The 21976-nt window shown below is 35.7% G+C and overlaps 1 protein-coding gene across 1 annotated transcript in view; it reads right to left on the reverse strand.

Moving 5' to 3' along the window:
- The window catches only part of LOC145691074 (uncharacterized), a 53043-nt gene extending 35813 nt beyond the window's left edge, over positions 1–17230 (reverse strand). Inside the window, exons 1-2 of the mRNA XM_081766738.1 lie at positions 16960–17230; positions 13209–13341 (exon numbers count right to left, since the gene is read on the reverse strand). The gene's annotated coding sequence lies outside the window, so the exon portion shown is untranslated. The remainder of the gene's footprint in view (positions 1–13208; positions 13342–16959) is intronic.
- Between the last annotated feature and the right edge of the window lie 4746 nt (positions 17231–21976).

The raw sequence follows: 21976 nt of genomic DNA on the forward strand, positions 1-21976 counted from the left end.
GACAAATCCTATAATTTCGTAATAAAATAGCCAAAGACAAGGTAAATAACAAAACAATAACGTCAGATGCTCAATTGTATGGTTTCATAAAATAGGACTGTACTCTTACTGTGACCAAACTGGCACGAACATGAATCCGAATTGTCTGTTTTCAGTTGAGACATTTTAACTATTAAATTGTTATAAATAAGTACTGATATTGGCGCCGGATATGTTTAAGTTGCACTATACGGTATAAAAATGATAACAAAATATGAATTGTCTAAATAAAAATTGTTCTGAAGTTTTAGTTTTTGGCTCAGGCCCGTCTTTCAGATCCGGTATCTGAAAAATTAAACCGGAACGGGTTATCATCATTGCTATTTTTTTCCTTTCTTTATTCATTTTCCATTATATTTCACGAAAAGGGAAAAGGAAAACGATCACAGCACACAACACTAGTGTTGTAAAAAAAATGTTTTTTTGTGAAGTTTTTTTTTTCAATAAAAAACATCGTTCTTTTTCATGTTTTTTTTTCAAATGTCTGTTTTTTTTCTGGCAACTATTATTTATTGATTTATGTTGCAGATTATTGAAATAATCAACAGAACTTGAGTTGAAGCCCTCGTAACTTACAAATCGTTTGATTTTTTGTACCTATACGAGCAAAATTGTGTGATTATTCCTTTGGGCCCCAGGTCATTTTTGGCGTTTTCCTACATTTCCAGTTAGTTACTTATTGCTCAAAACTATTCATTCGATCGATATAGTTAAGGCCATGTTTTCTAGAAAATGGATGTGGCTATTTTTTGGTGTAAGTTGCATTGCAGTGTTGCCAACGGGTGGGAAATTATTGAGGGAAATGCAGGGGTGAAAATTTACAAAAAAAAAAAAAAATCCCTAACCGAATTTCAAAATTTTTTGTATCTAGCACCACTGCTGCTATATGGGTTCAAGTCACCTAAACAAATCTTTGGTGTGTTGACAAGGTACAGTGAAATCCTGAAATCGCTGGCTTCCATTCAAAGAGGGGAAAGAAAAAATTCTGTCATACACATGAAATTTTGACACTTTTTACGCCTTAGAAGCAAAAATCAAATATGCCGGGGCTACAGCTTCTCTAATTAACCTATTGAAACTTTTTATGGTGTGTTCTGTAGGGCAAAGAGGAAGCTTTCAGGTAGTGGTACGTTTGTTTCAATGTAGCCAGTAAGAGAGTAATAATAGCAGGGAAAAGGGAAATTTTCCGAATCTTTCACCTAATAGTGGGAATTAATTGTTTTGGCTGGAAACGCTGCCATCAGACAGAAGAAAATATCTGAAAATTAACCGTAGTACTCCAAGAATATATCCTACAATTATCATGGCGATATATAACAAAGTAAGCAAGATTAAAAAAAAAAATCTCATTCTACCTCAGAAATTCACCATTTTCTTACCATTTCCAGAACATGGTTTATTATAAACCTCAACTGTACTTCCCCTAATTATTCTAGTGAAACTTTTTATGGTGCGCTGTGCAGGCTAAGGATGAGGCTGTTAGACACTGGTACGTTTGTTCGAATGTAGCCAACAAGAAGGAAATAACAGAAATAAAAAGGGATTTTTTTCCCAAAATTTGCTCCTAAAATCTGGAATTAAAATTTTCTGCAGCTGGCAACACTACTATCAGACACACACAAACTATCTAAAAATAAGCTTTGTCCCCTCCCTCTAATATATCCTACAAGTATTGTGACGATATCTAATAAAGTAAACACGTCAATAAAAAATATCTCATTCTACCTTTAAAAAGCACAGTTATATTTTCAATTAGAGAACAAGGTCTACTGTAAACCTCAACTGTACTTCCCCTAACAGTGGCGGACCCAGGGGAGGGGCAAGGGGGGCCAGGCCCCCTTGCTCAAATGCTTGGCCCCCCTAGTGGCCCCCCCACACAGAGTGATACTGCTATAGGTCAACAAACGGAGTCGCCTAGCTCATAGTCGCCACAAATGAAACTACTACCGAAACAGCAGAGTTACCAACTGCAGAATACCGTATGTTGCAGTAGTCTGCGTTCCGAGTAAAAAACTTCAGGCAGCTCTTTCATTTGTAGTACAGCAAGACCTAATTCATCGAAATCTGTATCGTACATGCATCTGAACGTTCATTTTAACCTCTGTCCCTTATCTGTTTATCTTCTTTGTTTACAACAAAGAATCCGAAAAAAAGCAAAATCAGTCAGCATTCTCATTCACTTGAATGTTGAAAGTCATATACAGTAGATGCTTGCTTACAAATAGCATACACTACAGCAAACATGACATTTGCGTTCAACGAAAAAAGTCTTCGTACGCTACTTATTATAATTCGTACACTAAGTAATTAATTTCCATTGATTATGGCGACAGAACAAATGCATAGCATCCATTAAATAATCTGGTATTATTATTATTATTTTCAAAGAATCTTAACATCGAGCCGTCTTGTTTAATATACAGTAAAAGAAGAGAACAAAAGTTTTTATCAGGTCCTATTTCTGCAATAGTCATTCTCTCTGTTGTTCGTATCCAGATCGCTTGAGAAAAATAAGATACTGAATACTACCTACACCTAGTACTTGCTACCGATAATGATTCTCCCTCTAGACTACCTTCTGTATTTGTCTCTAGTATGTTTTCTTCCTAACGCTCTTAGCCGTTGGCAACTCTGTAGAAACCTTCTGCTATTACTTAACTAGCGATACTAGCGAATTCCAAGGAAAAGGATGTCAGCGTTTGGTGGACCTATATTACTAACTAAAGCCTGGGGAAATGTAGTAAAAATCAGTGATTTTTTAAAATAAATCGTTCAGAATTATTTTGTTTTAAACGATTTTAACTGTACCCTAATCACAAAAGTACTACTTCTAGAGAAATTCCGAAGCTTATCAATGCCAGTGCCAGTGATTACTAACCATCAGGTAAGATACCGAGATGATACAACTTGGTCGCGGCAGTAATGCTATTTTATGTAAAAGTGGTAGTTAGTCCCGTGACCAGGTTGTTGCATCCCGTTTTCTAATGTTTAGTAATCAGAGAGATATGAGGAGTTTGTGGGGCTGGTCCACGGATATTCCATACAGTGAATTCAGTCAGTGAATACCCAATTTTATCGCAGATTTATATTTGTTCTTTGTCAAAATATGAATTTCTAAGAAAATTAAGCATTCAGCATTTCTGAGAAAATTACATTGTAGGAATTATGCAGAACAGTAAATCAGTGGTGACAAATTTTTAACAGGATATTCTAACTAATGGCCCTCCTTCAAATCTAATCTGAAAACTAACAATATTAATTTAGTATCGACTTCAGGATAATAGCAGAATTTTCTAAAGATAATATACTAAGAGACATTTTTCTGCCTACTATTGATAAAGCAATTACTGAGACGGAAAAACGTTTTGGATCACGTAGCAAAATCATTAGGTCAATCACCACTCCACATCCAAAAAATGAAAACTTCCTAAATTACAACATTGTCGAGCCTATGGACCAGCATTATGGAAGTGATCTGGAAATATTCAAATGTGAATACAAAATCCCCCCAAAACAATTAAGTCGTATGAAGACGAGAGAAACCCAAAGTTGATTTCTTGATTAATTTAAATCGTTAGATCTTGATGAAGTTGTTGATAAGCTTGCTGCTGCCCACAAGAATAGAAAGATCCTCTTTTAAGTAGGGACATGAACCTATAAGTTATTTTCTTTACCTGTAAAAGTGTATTTCTCTGTTTACACTTAAATCAACAAGCCACACTTGTTTTAAACGCCGTGATTAAATAACTACTTATATTGGAAATAAATTGTATTAATGTACCCTACTTGTTTGAGGTAGTAAATTCTTACATTTTCACTGTAAAAGAGTAAAATCATGAACAACAAAGATGAAAAGACACACACACACACACATATATATATATATATACAATTTTTCATTCATTGGAGATGGCCCCCTCAAAATTTTCTTGGGCCCTTCATTGGCCCCTCCTGGAAAAAATTCTAGCTACGCTACTGTCCCCTAATTACCCTATTGAAACTTTCTATAGTGCGTTGTGTAGAGCAAAGACGAGATTTCCAGATACTGGTACGGTTGTTCCGATAAAGCCAACAAGAGGCAAATAATAGAGACAAAACATAATTTTTCCAAAATTTCCCCCTAAAATCTGGAATTAAAATTTTCTGTAGCTGGCAACACTGCTACCAGGCAGACGCAAACTATCTTAAACATTGGTACACCACTAATATATCCTACAAGTATTATGGCGATATTTAAGGAACAAAGCTTCTAATTGCCAAAAATATATTACGGTAAACAGGAAAGTAAGGAAAAACTAGAAAAATCAAGGGTTAGAACTAAATACGAATTTTATGTGCGCCCCCTAATTACCCCATTGTAACGATCTGTACTTGCATTTGTTAAGTAAGAACAAATGTTTGATTGGCGTAAATTGACTTGCATTCGGACGTATAGGTACAGATTTATAAACAAAAATTTCTAATTTTTTGCCCAAATATAGGAGAATTTTAATTTCCCTAATTGGCAACACTGCGCGCAGGCCCGTCCAATTGATGTCAACAGTTAGGTATCCATCCGAGGTATCTACCTGGCAAGTCTTAAGGATGTCTTTCTACAACGAAGGAAGCTACAGGGAAAAAAGAAATAAAGGAAATTCGAAGTTAGAAAATTCTCGAATTTTTGACTGGGCTGAAATTTGAGAAGGAAATTCGACACCAGAAGAAAAAGAAATTAATATGATAAACTAAAGTCCAATCATATTTTACAAGAATAATATCCCGATATCTTAATTAGTGTCCACACAGGAGCGGATTAAACAAGTGACACACCCGTGTGTGCCACTTTGGCCACCTGGGCCACCGAGTATACATTTGATTACATTTTTTGGACTACTAACTCGTGTTGTTGTTGGAGTTATAGTCTCGACTAATAATAATATCGTTGTAAACAATAACTTTATAAGGAACAATTTCTCTCCTTACATCTTAGTTTCAACACTGTTGGTGAGAAATGCAGGGTGTTTCAAAATGAATATCGGGGTTTTAAGTCTTCGTAGTACTTATTACATTTTACGTACAATTATAAGCAATGCATCAAGTAAAAGAGCATCTCAAACAGTCTTTGCTACAAGTGTTCAATGTGAGATTCATTCGTCACACGGCACACATCTAGTCGATAGGCGAGAAAGGCCCATACACTTTCCGCCATATGACATAAAACACATTCAATTTAGGGGAGTCTCGTTTCAACTGTACCATCTCCTGAGGATTTGCTGACGCCAGATGTAAACATTATGAGTTTTCACATTAGCTCTTAGGTGAAAGGTCGATTTATCACTGAAGACGACACAACCCAGAAAATCATTGTTATGCAGGAATATTTCACTTGCGAAATTGGCAAGTAAACCATAGTCTGTAGGCTTTAGACCTGTAGCAACTGCAAACGATAAGGACGTAGTTGCAAACGTCTCATTAATATTCTTCACACATACGGTTGTACTGTACAGATTCAGTCTTTATTAAAAACACAAAAAGCTTTCTGCTCTCTAGTATCCATCTTTGCGACTTGCTCTTTCCAACGGCAGACAGAAGAAACAATGCATGTAGATGCGTGCGTACAAAACTGTTTGAATTGCTCTTTCATTTGATATAATATTTATAATTGTAAGTTAATTGTAATAGATACTACAAAGTTTCAAAACCCTAATATTAATTTTGAAACACCCTGCATTACTTCAAATTGAGTCATCCTATATTTATGTCTTTTATATACATATCACCAGGGCCGGTCCTAGTCAATTTGTAGCCTCGTGCAATTGCATAATTTGCCGCCTCCCCCTTTCTCCAGAAAGAACAAATCTTAAAAGTCATAATTTTAAGTATGCTACTCCAGCATGAATAACAAAGGTGAGGGTAAGTGCAGTTGCACTCAGAAAGGCTTAAATACTTACTAAAAATGCAATCCCGTTGTGTTTTTTTCTTTAAATATTAATCTATTATGTTAGTGAAAGATAAAGCAAACACACCTGCAGAGGAAAGATGGTAATCCTTTTTATAGAATTCACTGTCGAGCTTCAATCTCAATGTATCAGTTTGCAATTCCAGTGTAACTAGCTGTTTTATCTTTATTTCTTGATTTTTCTTCTACATCTTATAACATTTTTTTTAATAAAAACTTGTTTCTATCTTCAATGATAAGGAACTTGTTTCTGACAAAAACAAGAGTAGTTTCATATCAAAACTGTGATAACTTACTAAATGGAACAGATATTCACTACTATTCGAGAATTGAATTCTTGCATTTGACAACAATCAAGCAATTTGTGCTCGGATTTATTCGACCATTTGCTTTAGCATTGTCCATGTGGCCTTAAACTAATGTAACCTAAACATAATTTATGAATATAGTATTCAAATAGAAGGTCAGCTTAGTAAATGTAACTACCATCATCATGAAGTCTGTTTCCAACAAGAAATATTTAATTTAAATAATATACTTATGACAGATTTTGCCGGACCATCCAAGCTTGCCGCTCCACGCAAATGCACGTGTTGCATATATGGTAGAGCCGGCTCTGCATATCATATATATCTAGTCGACAAATTGTTTATATATGACATTTAGAAAAATACTATTAGGCAAATTAGTATTAGTTTTTACCTTTAGACAAGTTATTGGAATTTTATACTGTTCGTGACATTATTTTCGTACTTATTAAAGGCCTGCTTTCACGAAAAAACAAAATTTCATTTCTACTTTTATTTTTTAGTTGATATTGATGAAAACTGCTGAAACCCGAATTGTTAATAGGTATGGTATTTATGTAAATTGTAAAATATTTGTATCGTATCAGTATCTAGCGTTTAATTTATGTTGCATTTTACGGTGATTACACTTACATAAAAATATTTCATACTTAAATAGACGTAAGATGCATTACAAATGACTATTTGAAAAAAAACGAAATTTAGAAAAAAAAAGAGAGGCAATGTTTTTTTTCTAAAAAAACGTACATTTCTGAAAAAATACGAACCGTTTTTTTTCTATTTACAACACTACCCAACACACAAAAAACGACAAACAATAATTTCCCTAAGTGCTATATTCATTTAGCATCTCCCTTAACTGCCTACCTTAGTTCCTAATTTTTTCCTATTCCTATCTTAATAGTTTATCAAAATTTATTAATGTTTATTATTTACTAAACCATCTTACCTAATTAAGCCTAGCCTAACATGACTGTTTATTTTGCTAGTGTTTAATTATTCTATGGTTTTATGTATTAATAGTTTTCTTCTTTTTTTAAATTTTAGATTGTTTATGCATAATTAGTTTTTCTTTATTTATTTGTTGTTTACGCATTTATTTATTTATTTATTTACAATATCAGTTATTTTTATTTAGTTTCCATTTCATTCCCTTCTTTTGTGTACTAGTTCTCCATATTGGATACTTGGATTGCAATTAGAGATAGCATTAAAAGTTCAGCAATAGAAAAATTGGGACACACGGAAATACGTAGGAACAAATCATGGTTCGACCAAGAATGCATTAAACTAGCAGAGAAGAGAAAACAGGCAAAATTACGGTGGCTACAAAATCCGAATGAAATAACTACACAAAATTTCGCAGATATCAGGCGGGAAACTTCCAAAACTTTTAGAACAAAGAAACGGGATTTTTTTGAAAGCTAAAATTAAGGAACTTGAAGATAATAGTAAAAATAAAAAATATTCGGGACATGTATAAGGGGATCAGCGAATTTAAGAAAGGCTATCAACCTCGTGCTTATATTTTAAAGAAATCTGACGGAACAGTTCTCACTGATACGGATAGCCTCTTAAATAGATGGAAAGATTTCTTTGACGATTTGCTGAACACGCAGCCAAAAACTAATGTGCGTGGAGAAAAGGAGATACACACCGCAGAACCGTATATTCCAGAACCCAATCGAATAGAAGTGGAAGCCGCTATAAAGAAATTAAAGAAACACAAATCTCCGGGTGTAGATGAAATTCCGGCTGAGTTAATTTTAGCTGGAGGCGAAAAATTGTGGAACAAGATACACAAACTCATTCTCCTTATCTGGAACAAGGAAGAATTGCCACAAGAGTGGAAAGAGTCAATCATTGTTCCAATTCACAAGAAAGGCGACAAAACTGACTGTAATAATTATCGAGGCATTTCTCTTCTGTCAACATCCTATAAAATCCTTTCAAATATTCTTTTAGCAAGATTGACCCCATACGCAGATGAAATTATTGGAGATTATCAGTGCGGATCTAGACGAAATCGATCAACTATCGACCAAATATTTACCATTCGCCAAATACTCGAAAAGAAGTGGGAATACAATACCCCGGTACATCAACTATTTATTGATTTTAGAAAGGCTTACGACTCGGTTAGGAGAGAAACATTATACAACGTTCTTACAGAACTTGGAATACCGAGAAAGCTAATTAGATTAATTAAGATATGTTTAAGTGAATCCCAAAGTAAAGTCCGGGTAGGAAAATTTTTGTCCACGAGCTCCCACGTCGAAAATGGCCTGAAACAAGGAGATGCGTTGTCGCCATTATTATTTAACTTTGTGCTGGAATACGCCATAAGGAAAATCAAAGATAGCAACCAGGGCCTAGAGTTGAACGGCATTCACCAGGTTATGGCATATGCTGATGATGTAAATTTAATAGGGAATGATAGGAGAACAGTAGAAATAAATGCAGAGATCTTATTAAACGCTTGCAGGGACATGGGTTTAGAAGTAAATGCAGAGAAAACTAAATACATGGAAGTGCGTCGGGACGGTAATACTGCAAATTGTGGAGGCATTAAAATATTAAATAATACTTTTGATAAAGTGGATACTTTCAAATATTTAGGATCAATATTAACAGACGAAAATCATATTCACGAAGAAATCAAATGTCGACTAAAAGCAGGGAATTCGTGTTACTATTCGGTTCAAAATCTCTTGTCGTCGCGAATTCTGTCGAGGAATTTGAAGCTTAAAATATATAAAACGATAATCTTGCCTGTTGTTCTGTATGGTTGCGAAACATGGTCGCTTACTCTGAGGGAAGAACATAGACTGAAAGTATTTGAGAACAAGATCCTGAGAAGAATATTCGGACCCAAGAGGAAGGAGAATGGGGAATGGCGGAAGCTTCATAACGAGGAACTACATAGTTTATACGGTTTACCAAACATTGTTAGGGTCGTCAAGTCTAGGAGGCTTAGGTGGGCAGGCCATGTAGCTAGAATGGAAGAAAGTAGAAACGCTTTCAAAGTCTTGACTGGTAGACCCATAGGAAAACGACCATTTGGAAGACCTAGGCGCAGATGGGAGGATAATATAAGATGGATCTCGCAGAGATAGGAATACAAAGTAGAAACTGGATGCAATTAGCTAAGGATAGAAGTCAGTGGAGAGCTTTTGTGAACGCGGCACTGAACCTCCGGGTTCCATAGGCCATAGAGTTAGTTAGTTAGTTTTTTAGTTCTCCATATTTATACTTCTTTCATTAATTATGTTATTATATATTATTTATTCATTTTGTTATTTATTTGTTTATTTATTTTGGTCTCCTCTTCTTTCTTCGGTTTCTCCCTATATGATTTTTGGTTAATCCCTGTATGGTTTTGGGCTTCTCTCCTGTGTTTCACTAGAAAATGCACTAATTTACTAATCGGTTTTCACTTAGTTTTTCCCTGTGTGTCTCTTCTAATTTCACCGTAAACACTGATTAACACTAGAATAACAACACTAAGCACTACCACTGGCTACAATCACATACAATTTTGCACATATTCACTCTTCTCACTTATTTCAACACATTCCAATATAGTTATAATCATAGACGATTTCCCTATGGCTACATTAGTTTTAGCTGATCCTAGTGGTTTATGCATGTCCAATGGAGGAGTGTTCTCAGTCGAGTATCCTTGTCGACAGTGGTGTAATGCTATAATTTTTGGTATGTATACGCTCGATCGTTTTCAAAAGTATAGCATATACGGAAGACTATTTGGCGTATACGCACCCCAATATATGCTCATTCTATCATAAATTTAAGGTGAGTATACGCTGGACTACAGAAATTGTAGGTGGGTATACGCCGTATATTCCCGTATACGCCCCATTACATCACTGCTTCGGCTCAGTGGTAGAGCGTTCACCTCTGGTGCTTGGGGTCCCGGGTTCAATCCTAGCCCCCACCAAGTGAACTTTGTGGTGGACAAACACCGTGTGCGTGGGTTTTCTCGGGGTTCTCCCGTTTCCTCCCACTTTCTTCATTCCACCATTTCATCCATTACTCATCATCACCGTCTCCTTTAGTCTAACCGGCATAACCGTGGGACGTAAAACGCAAAGATTTCATTTCATTTCATTTACATCACTGCTTGTCGAGTAATCTCAGTGATACAGGTTTGAGGTCCAGGGTTCATTCTCAGAGCACTTAGTGCAGGCCCTGGTCCGTTGTGTCCTACTACCTATATCCGAACTGAGATCCGCACACCGGCTAACCTTATTCCAGTCTGAGATACTCCTGCCATCTAGTCCCTAGCGAGGTAACAGTTCCTGTAGCACACACTCGCGCACACAAGAAACGCCTAGTGCAAACACAAACACTCACACACATGCATCCAGCGCATTCGGAGTTCCGATCCAGGTTTTGCCCGGGAATGCACTGGCTCATCCACTCTTCCCCGGGGAGCACGGAATTCCGGTGCCTTCGGTCCTGGGGAGGGGTCCACTTTCTCCAACACGCATCCATCTCACTTTATCCATATTAGATTCCTACTTGTTTCCATTGTAATAATTTTTTCTCCTCATTTCTGAGTATGCTTGTGTGATTTTGCTTAATATTTTGCAAATCCCTTTCGCTGCTGATTATCTGTTCCAGCGTTTTTGTTCTTATACTATCTCTTTCTGTTAACTCATCTTCCAACACTGGGCACCAAAGAACATGATGTTCAGGTGATCCTAGTTCTCCGCATTCACAGAACGGGCTGTCTTTTGCTTTGATCTTATGTAGGTAAGTTTCGTAGGGTCCGTGTCCACTGAGGAAGTGTATCAATCCTGATGCTGGGTCAAGGTATTTTAATCCTCTTCTCATCTCCACTGTCGATATTATATTGAATAACCTCCTAGATTTAGTCGAGGTCCTCCATTCTTGATCCCATATGTTTTCAATGGCTACCTCGATGTCATTCTTGGTTGTGGCCTCATTGCCAATTAACTCTTTTATTTTTTCTTGATTATTTTTCTTTAGCCAATAATTGCAGGCTCTTTGTACGACTATGAGATTCAAAGGTTTAACGTTTAGCAGTATACATAAAGCGTTGTTGGGTGTAGTGCTGATAGCTCCGCTTAACCTTATAAGTAAGTTCCTCTGAGGTCTGTTTATACTTTTTTTTATCCTTTTATTGTTAATAATTCTATGTGCCCATACACTTGCTGCATAAGTCATAGTCGCACAGAGTAAAGTTTCATGATATAATTTGAGTGTTTGGATGGGTAATTTATAAGTATTCATGCCAATTGTGAGTAATTTATTTGTCACTCTATTTCCACGTTCAATAATATATTCAATATGCTTCCCAAAGTTTAGTCTGTCATCAATATTGACCCCCAAAAACTTAAACTCTGTTACTCTTTCTATTTTCTGATCTTCGATCTTGATTAGTGGATCTCTCTGCAGTTTTGTCCCGAATAACATGTATTTAGTTTTTCTATTTGATAATTTTAGTTTGCAGCCAGTACACCAATTTTGCAATTCGTTTAGTGTTTGGTTTGTCTTCACCTCTAATTCTCTTCTAGAATTTGCTGATACTATTATGGCGATATCGTCGGTGAAAGCTATTGTTTTGTCTATTTGTTCGCTATTATTCATTTTGTGAAGGCATGGTTGCAACTGTATGTCCCACATGAGTGGTCCCAAAATTGAGCCTTGTGGACATCCTTTTTCGTTATTCACAGTTATGCCCCCTTGTTCTAGTTGTATTAATATTCGTCTATTACAGAAATAGCTTTTGATTATATTTATTAGGTATTGTGGAAGCTCTATACTTTTTAAATTATCTATTAGCGATGGTATCCAAAGATTATCAAAGGCACCCTCTATGTCTACAAATAGCGCTAGAGCGTATTTCCTCTGGAAGCTACTTGTCTGCAATTGTTCTTTAAAAGCATTTAGCGCGTCCTCTGTTGATTTGCCTGCCCTAAATCCAAACTGCAGTTCGTCGTCTTTTACGTTCCTATACTTGTTTATTCTGTTGGCTATTATTTTTTCAAACATTTTACTAATGTTTTTTAGCAAGCAGATTGGTCTGTATGCTCCTATATCCACTGGGTCCTTGTCTGTACTTTTTAACAGTATAATCAACTTAGAAATTTTCCAGCTATCAGGGAATTCTTGTCTTTTCAGTAGCATATTAAAGAGTCTTGACAGATATGCAGTCCAAACATCTTTATTTCGTTTATAAATGTCGTTAGTTATACCATCTAATCCCGGCGATTTTCCAGACTTTAATTTCTTGATAATCATTCCTATTTCTTCGTTAGTGGCCAGGTCTGTCTCCGGAATTTTCTCTACTAATTCTGTTTCTTCATATTTCCTTCGTAGTTGTTGTTGTTCCTCAGTTTCGTTTTCTTTTAAATCTTTCGGAAAAAAAACTTTTGTGTTAGTTTGTCTAGTGTTTCTGTCTAGTTAGTGTTCTGAAGTACAAAAATCGAATTAAAAGTGAGTTTAAAACTCTGGTACTTATCAGGCAGCCGTTATGTATTGTTCAAAACCTAGTGTCAAAACCACCCGGAAATCTGTGAGAACCTTCAAATGAGAATTTCCTCTAAAATATTGATTTAATATTTAGATTCAAAATCAAATGTAAAACCCTGGTATAAAGTGTCTCTTAAAATATTTCTTCAGATACTTTCAATATTTGGAGATATTAGAGAGAGAGACAAATACAGCATGAATTTTTTGCGGAAAAAAAAAATGATTGGTACAAGCAATACCTCTCTCTGCAGACAACGTCTGCCTTAGCCCAGCATAAATTTACATACAATGTTATTAATTACTGTGAAATAATGAATAATTATAACTTTATAAGTTATGCATAGAACGGATATCTATATAGTAATGCAAGAAATATTTAATGAAAACTAATTAATTAAGCTTACCTGTTTCAATTTGAATTCTTTCCACGGAATATCAAGTTTTTCCTGCACAAAATTTGTATTAATGCGTTCAATTCTCTGCCATAGCATTGACATGCCATGAGATATTTCCTATTATGCAAACGAGTAACTCCAGCTGAAACAAAAGGAGAAAAGACGAAGACATGTGTAGTATCTAAATGTAGAAAAATCTCTTGAAAGGCTACTTCGAATACACGTTATTACTATTTGTGTATCAATCTCATTTATGTCGAATCCCTGCTATTTGAGCACAAGTATGTTTTTGTTTGATACGTGAATTAAATTGATTTCACGAGGTTTTAGCTTATAAAATTTACACATATTCAGGGCCTCTACTAAAATTCCAAAATGAAATTTCGTGACCTTTTCTTTACCAAATCATAAAATTTCCTAACATTTTCAAGAGCGAATTTGGCCGAATTTTCATCCATGCGATAGAAACGTACGTTGCTTGGGATTTGGTAGCGTCTAAAGCCGACCATAGACATTTTTGGTGGTGAATTTTGACGTTTTATAGAACAAAATTTTCCAATCTGTACTTACATTTTTAGTTTAAAAAAAAAAACGTGACCCAAAATTTAAATTTCGTGACTTTTATGACCGTTTTCTGATTTCGTGACGGATAGACACCCTGATATGTCAAACGCAAAAGATCTGCGTGGTGTGAAAGTGGCATAGGGGGTTTGAGTGCTATAGGGTGACATGGACTCACCCACCCAAGGATCTGTAATTTTTGTATATTTCAGTTTTATATCTCAATTGAGGTCAATTTAGCATAACACCTACACAAGGCAAGCATAAGTATTTAAAAGAATGGTTTTAGTGTCAGTAATAAAAGTGCTTTTATCCCCGCATGGGAATTTCATAACACTTTGTCTAGCATTAATTTTTAAGGTAGCCATTAAAAGAAAAAAAAAAGATATTCGCGGTGCTACAATTATCCCATTTTTTAATGCTATGGTGGAATTATGGCAGCGTTCTCTTTTAGCAAAAATATAAAATTAATTCTGTTTACGGTCTGCTGAATTCGAGGTCTTTAAAAACACATGTGACATAAATACCTACATTACAACTAAAGTACTTTTTTTTCGATGTTGATGTAATGAAATGGATTTTTTTCGCCCTCTTCCACTAAATATACATGAAGGAAAACGTACAAATGGGTTTCTAGGTACAAAGAAGATTTTTTTTCCCAATAGATCCGGATTCTGATTTTGACTGAGAAGTCACTAGTTACGTTGTGCCTATGTAAATTTCTTCATGCAGCTGACGATATAGGCTATTTAGAATTTTCAAATTGTCTAGGGATTGTAAATGTTCTAAAGAAATTGAAGAGTTTTTGAATCTATTTGTGTGCTTCTACATTTAAATTGGTTTTTTTTTTTTTTTTTGCTTCTGTAGGATAGAAGAAATTATAACAGTCGTATTACTGTGTGGCGATTTTATTCATAACTTCCTTATAAATACACAGAAAACGTTGAAAACGATTTTAAATTAGTAAAACAGGTCAAAAATCAGTACAATATACATACAACAGAAGCAAAGAAACTCCGCCATAATTCCTTCCCCTTCCCCGAGCGGACTGCGGCATTTCTCCAATTGAGAGTTTTAAAAGAAAATCTCAAATTTCTCTTACACGAGTTTGATATTTTGCTTCTCAATTCAAGCTAATAATATACAAGTAACATAGAATTATTATGCTGTTTGTTAAAATTATAAGAAAAATATATTATTTTGGGATAACTTGAACTGTAACAACACGTAACTGAACAAACCGACGTTTATTTTAAAATAACTGTGCGAGAGTTTCGCCAACTAACTGAACATATTGGCTTAATCAAAAACTTGTCAAAATGTTCAGTTAGTTGGAGAAACTCTCGCACAGTTATTTTAAAATAAACGTCGGTTTGTTCAGTTACGTGTTTTTATAGTCAGTCAACAGTCATAAATAACAGTCAAGTTATTTAAGACACGAATGTTAATATGAACCAGTCAGTGATTACTTTGGGATACAAACAATTAAATGTAAGATTTACGTTTACCTGCCATAATTGTCCCCAGCCACTCTATTTGTCCTGTACATTTTATGCACAATGTAAACTGATGTATATTAGCAGTAACTATGCTCTTTTATTATGTAAATATCTCATTAAATAAGAATTTAAAGTGATAGTCAATAAAATTAGGAGTTAAATTCCAAAGTTGGTCGTCCGTTTCTAGCAAAATTTTGAAAAGCGGTTATAAACATGAAACTATTTGGCAAGCGCAGGGAACTACTTGGCGCAAGGTTGCCGCATAGTAAATACATTAATGAAAATCGAAGTGAAATCCTGAAGTCAGTGTGCTAGCTCATGACGCACACCTGTACAAATGTCCGGGAGTTAAGGGATCGACATAATTGCGAAATATACGTTAGTTCGGAAAGAACATGCAAGCAATGAAAACATGTCGACGTAACACCTATAACGACTTTAGTAAGATACAAATATGTAAAGCAACACGTAAAGTAATTTTATGCCATATACAGTGTTTTGCGCAATTGTTATTCATGTATATACCACCTTCGCTGACGCGCCTCCTCCCTACGGATGCACCCTCTTCTAACGTTCGGGCCTCTTGCTGCGCTCCTGCCTGACTCGGTTAGATAGCATTCGTGTTTCTAGTGGCCACCTAGCACATGTTGGTTAGTGTCTTTTGTACACTACTTCTTATCGTGTACGTACATTGAAGACCCCCTAATGTGAATCTGAACAATACTCAACATAACATGGTGCTCGTTTTGGAAGATTTACAGGTAAAATTCAATACTTTGCATGAAAAGATATGTTTATAAAGAACAAATTTCTGCAGGCGACAGAAGTAAATAAAAAGTTATATAGCTGTTTTTTAGGGTTTAGAGGTGTAGCGAAACTAGTGTAAAATCATTACAAGTGCTTTACGACGGATAAAATAAGTGAGTGCTTATAAAAGATGGCTCTATTAGATACTATTTTCCAACGTCGTATATTTCTACATAGTGTAGAGAACCTGTATTTTATGTTCACAAATGGAGTGGTATTAGTATGAAACCATGACAAGTACTACTGAAACTCGTACCACTCCCAAATCAAACTTTTTTCCAATACTATCGCTTGTGCGAACCACCATCACTGACGCGCCTGTTCCCTTGGGACGAACTCCCGCGCTGGCCCATTAGCTTCGCTCTGCCCTGACTCGGTTAGATATCATTCGTGCTTTTAGTGGCCACCTAGCACATGTTGGTTTCCGGTTTTGCACCAGTTTTTATGCTACACATTAAGTAACCATATTTATATGCAAATCATAAATGAATTGTAATTTTTCAGTAATAACTTCTGAGGCCCCCTTGAATTTTATCTATGCCATGCGGAATATTTTCATGTCGCCCAGTAGAAACCTTTTAGGAGACAATAAAAAGGAAATCAGTGAAAGAATTATAATCTTTCAAAAATTCTTTCTACTGGTGCGTCAAAAGTAAACCTGTACACATATCATTAACAGACATTAGCAAAGCTGTAATCCTTTTCTTGAAGGAAAAGAGGGCTCTTGGTCGAAAACAAGGCGGATGACTAACTTCAGAATATTAATCTGTTCGCAAATACTTGGGCACGCATTAAGAAAATAACACTGTATGCGTATTTAAAACTTTCCTTTAACTTAATGGCATCTCGTTATATTACATGAAAATTTCCCCATCTCTACTTGATTTCTATACCTTTTTAATGTTTATTCGATGACTCAAGTTTCGATACTTTTTGTCACTAGAATGTCTACTTTTGTATTTTTCTTTCAAGTTGGTACTGCTTCCAAAACATCATTTTAATCTACACAACATTCACCACATAATAATTGATGTTAGATTTATTTCCATAATTTTCTAAAAACTTCACACTACTATTCCTAATATCATTGTAAATATCTTTCTCAATATCAGCATGTAAACAATACAGACGACATTCTCATTCAATGTTGCCAACTAATTTTCTTCTATTAATTATTTATTAAAAAAAATATACGAGGCGGCAGAATAGCCATGTCCTATATTGCACTGAAAATTTTTAAACACTGGAGAGTTGTATCAATCAGAAAAATAGTTTATACTGAAATAAAAACGTGGCCATGCCGCACCAAGACAAAAAGGGCACGGGTCGAAAATCCAAAATAGCCTCGTGTCAGGCAAAATGGTAATAAAGTGAAAGCATTGTACAAAAAAATGACGCCGGGGATGTATATGCACCAGAAAATTGAATTAAACAAAAATGACCAAAACCAACTCTTATAGAAGACAAACACAGCACAAAACTGGAGGTCGAGACAAACCAACCAGCCCCAACGTCAGATCTGCCAATCCCCTCCCCAACTAACTGTAGAATACGGATGAATATACTATAGTCCCTTCTGCTAGGAAGCGTCCCAACATCGTGTTCGCGGATTTTCTCGGGTACTCCAGTGTACTTCCACATCCTCATTCTACCAATCATTCCATCATCACTCACTTGCTTTAATCATAGTCTCCGTTAGCCCAAAAGTCATAATCGTGGAACGCTAAACTGAAATACTTCATTTCATTTACTATCTTGTGTTATAAATTCAACCTAAATTTAGCGGAATTCCCTTCCAACCCTTGCAAATAAAGCGAAGCATAACGCAATGCAAATATCAATTGTATCTGCCAAGGGCACCGACTTTCCAAAATTTATGTGGGTGCACATCAATGGCGAACGTATTATATGTGTTAAGGAAAATCTCGATATTTTATTTTTAGTTAAAATATTTTATGAACACTGTTATAATGGGCTGTGCTGTGATAAATTAAAATATACTGGTACTATACTAATAATTTGGGGCTGCCCTAGCTTAGTCGATAACACGGCTGACTTAAACGCAAGATAAACGGTTTTAAACCACGGTCCAAAATAAAAATCTTGTGGATGCGGCGCACCCACAAGGCTTTTTGTGTGGGTGAAGGAGCCCCGGAATACCCGTAGTCAGCGCGCATGTTATCTGCTATTCACACTATCGCAGATTTTGTGTTGCGTTGACGCAGACTATTACAAAAATGACCTTCATAAATTGCTATTTTCAATGTTAGTGTTCCATCAAGTTTCTAGTTTTTAAAATTTATTTAATCTAACTGTCTGACTTTGTTTCGAAGTTTCGGGATATGACCACAAATCCAAGCGGTAATATGCGAATCTAAAGACTTTAAAGAAGTAACTCCCAGGATGGATCCGGGAACAAAGTAATAATGCACCATTAACGGCTATCATATTAAGCCGAAAGCTGTGACGGAGACACTATATACAACGCGCTGCTATGAATAAAGTGGGAACACTCCATTGTTGTACATCTACGACCCCCTCCGCGCTAGAGAGAGTAATACTCGCGGAAGTAACTTTTTTCGCGCGCTACCCTAGCCGGCTGTTTTAAATTAGTCACAAAATTTATATCATGGGGGTCAAGGTGGAACAAAACTAGCCTTGCGGGGCTTCTATTCCGTTCCTACTACTACTCTTACTTCTACGCACCCTCTCACTATTATTACTTATTTGCACAAAATTAAATATTTTTTTGAGTATTATTTTCATCTTATTTTAATGGAAAAGGTGTTATGAAACTTTAAAAAAAAACTTTGATTGGGTTGGGTTTGAACCCACGCCAAAAACTATTTTCATTACTAGCATGTTGCTCTAGCATGTTCGGCCACCAGTGCCATATTGGTTCAATATTAATAAATTCCTACAATACTTGTTTTAAAGACGTAAAAAAGAAATACAGTGAAACCTCTCTAAAGCGTACAGCCGCGGGGAATAAAAAATTGTCCGCTATAGAGAGGTGTCCGCCTTCAAGAGGTTTCAGTATTTTGTATGTAAATTAGTCAGCAAGATAATATACAATAAGAAAAAATAGTTTTGCATGAATCACGTATTTACGAATATTACATGCATTATTCTCTGTCATCCAATACTCTATGTTCGAGGCACAACATGGAAATAACATGTTATAGTTCTCTGCACTTTACACTTATCAGTACTCCCTACGCTTTCAGTATGGCGCTTTAATTTGTGGGGTAATTGCAGTCCTAAAGTGTCCTTTTTGAGACAATATATATTAACCTGAGGGCAAAAAATACTAAACTTGTCTTCTGGTTGGTTAGAGATTCCAACGGGACAGTAGCATAACGTGTCATCCCTAACGGCGGGCAACTGTCAATCACTTTGGCGTCTAAAATAGCTTGGGCGGGATGCAAGCAAAGGACATAAGAGTGTTGTTAAACTGAGACGCTTCATCTGGGTTGCTGAGCACACAGTTGAGGGGGCAAAATGTTGTCACAATACTTCCTTGGTGATACATGTATGAATTACTAAAAATGCATTTTTACTACACTTTTCAACTTATTTCTGGAGAAAGTGTCCGTAATACGGAGGTAAACAATAGCTATAAAAAACAGAAAAGACTGTCCGTGTCCGTACTAGAGAGTGTCCGCTATAGAGAGGTTTGTCAATATGCTTTTTTCCTATTCCAGTGTTTGGGGAATACAAAATATGTCCGTTAAGGGAGGTATCCGTTAGTAGAGGTTTCACTGTATATTTAATCTTCGCCTTATTATTGTTTTCATATTACTTTTATTGTCTTTCTCGGCGTTACGATCCAAAATAAAACAGATTAAGGTGCGTTGGAGTGAAATGAAAACAAGTTATTAATGATTATTTATCACCTTAGCAGGGCGGCTATATAGGACGAGATTTCTTGTTTAAAGAAAGGCTGAACAACTGTAATACATTTGATGTGGAACTCCTTGTATCAAAGGCACTGTTGAAGGCAGAAACTGCTATGGTTCAATACACATGCCTTCGAGTAAAAGAAGAAAGAGAAGTCATGTTGTTTCGGGATGTTTCTGGATATATATCTTGCTTTGGGTAGATTATAATTGAAAATGTTTTTTTGTTAGTAAACTGTAAATATGCAAGGAAAATGTTAAATACATAGATATTATTCTACGGTAAGCTGATTTTATATTTTAATAACAAAGATGTGGTAAATAGAATAAATAGAAAGTTAAAGATTAACAATTGGCGCAGTCGATATTTTCAATCTACGTGCAATATTTTTATTTAATGTCAATCATGGTAATGTGCAAAGAACCATTATATATTAAGATGCAATGATCAAATAATAAAATTTCTGGTCGATACAGGTGCGGCCGTTTCAGCCGTTAGTTACACTTCACCGTTATTAAATGGAATGTTGATAGAGCCATTTCAGGGTAGACTCAATAATGCTGATGGCTCTCCCATTAATACATTAGGTAAATGTACAAAGTAGAGCACTTAAACTACAATGACTACTTATCTTTAATGGTAGTTAAACAAGAGATGTTCCAGCCGGTTTTAGGAAGAAGTTGGTTGGATTCGATCATTCCGCAGTGGAGGAATCAGTTAGCATACATGTTTGGTAGTGCTGAAGAATTGAAGCAAGTAGAAGCTGTGAACAATCAGTCAGCAAAAGTATTACAGAATCAGGTGTTGCAGCAATTTGGTGAAGTTTTTAATGGATCTATTAATGTTCCCATTAAAGATTTCAAAGTGGCTATTCCTTTAAGACAAGGTGTCACTCCAATATTTAGAAAAGCATATGACATACCATATTCATTACAGGAGCAAGTTAAGAAGGAATTGGATAATTTATGTAATGCTGGGGTTTTAAAGAAGATTTCACAAGCAGATTGGGCTACTCCAATGGTAATTGTTCGGAAAAAGAATGGAACTATAAGGTTATGTCTAGATTTTAAACAAACACTAAATTTAGTGACAGAAAAAGTTAGTTATCCTCTACCTAAGATACAAGACTTGTTCAATAGATTATCGTGTGCTAAGTACTTTGTATTGTTAGATCTAAAAGAAGCTTATTTACAACTAGAGGTGCAGGAAGATTCGCAGAAATATTTAGTAATTAACACTCCTTGGGGTTTATATTTACAGCATCGGTTACCATTTGGGCTTAATTGTTCAGCGCAAATTTTCCAAAAATTTATGGACAATGTCTTACAAGGTTTGGAAGGAGTACGTTGTTATCTTGATGACGTGCTTATTTAGGGAAGTACGGTGGAAGAATGTTATCAGAGAACAGTGCAAGTCTTGAAGAAATTTAAACATTACAACATACAGGTAAACAAAGAAAAAAGTATTTTCTTTGTTGATTCCATAAGATATTTAGGATACGATATTTCTCAGAAAGGCATTCTTCCAGCAAAAGACAAGCTGCAACCGATTTTGAATACACCTTCGCCAAAAAATGTAACACAGTTACAGTCTTTCTTAGGTATGCTGAATTTCTATCATAGACACTTACCTTCACTGCCGTCCTGTATTCCTACATTATATGGATTATTAAAAAAAGGTGTACGCTGGGAATGGTCTAGCAAACAAGAGAGCGAGTTTCAGTTAGCGAAAAGCATGCTACAAGATGCAAGAATTTTACATCCATTCGATGAAACATCAAAGGTGGTACTGATGACAGATGCCTCTCCAGACGGAGTAGGGGCAGTACTGTACAATGAAATAGATGGTCAGTTTAAAACAGTAGCTTGTGCCTCAGCTACTCTATCGGAAGCGGAGAAAAAATATTCCCAATTCGAAAGAGAGACTCTAGCTGTGGTTTTTGCAGTGCGTAAATTCCATAAATTTTTGTTTGGCAGAAAGTTCAAGATTATCACTGATTCTCAACCAGTG

Source organism: Thermobia domestica, chromosome 7 (assembly GCF_964235325.1).
Source record: "Thermobia domestica chromosome 7, izTheDome1.hap1.1, whole genome shotgun sequence".
NCBI classification, from domain to species: domain Eukaryota; kingdom Metazoa; phylum Arthropoda; class Insecta; order Zygentoma; family Lepismatidae; genus Thermobia; species Thermobia domestica.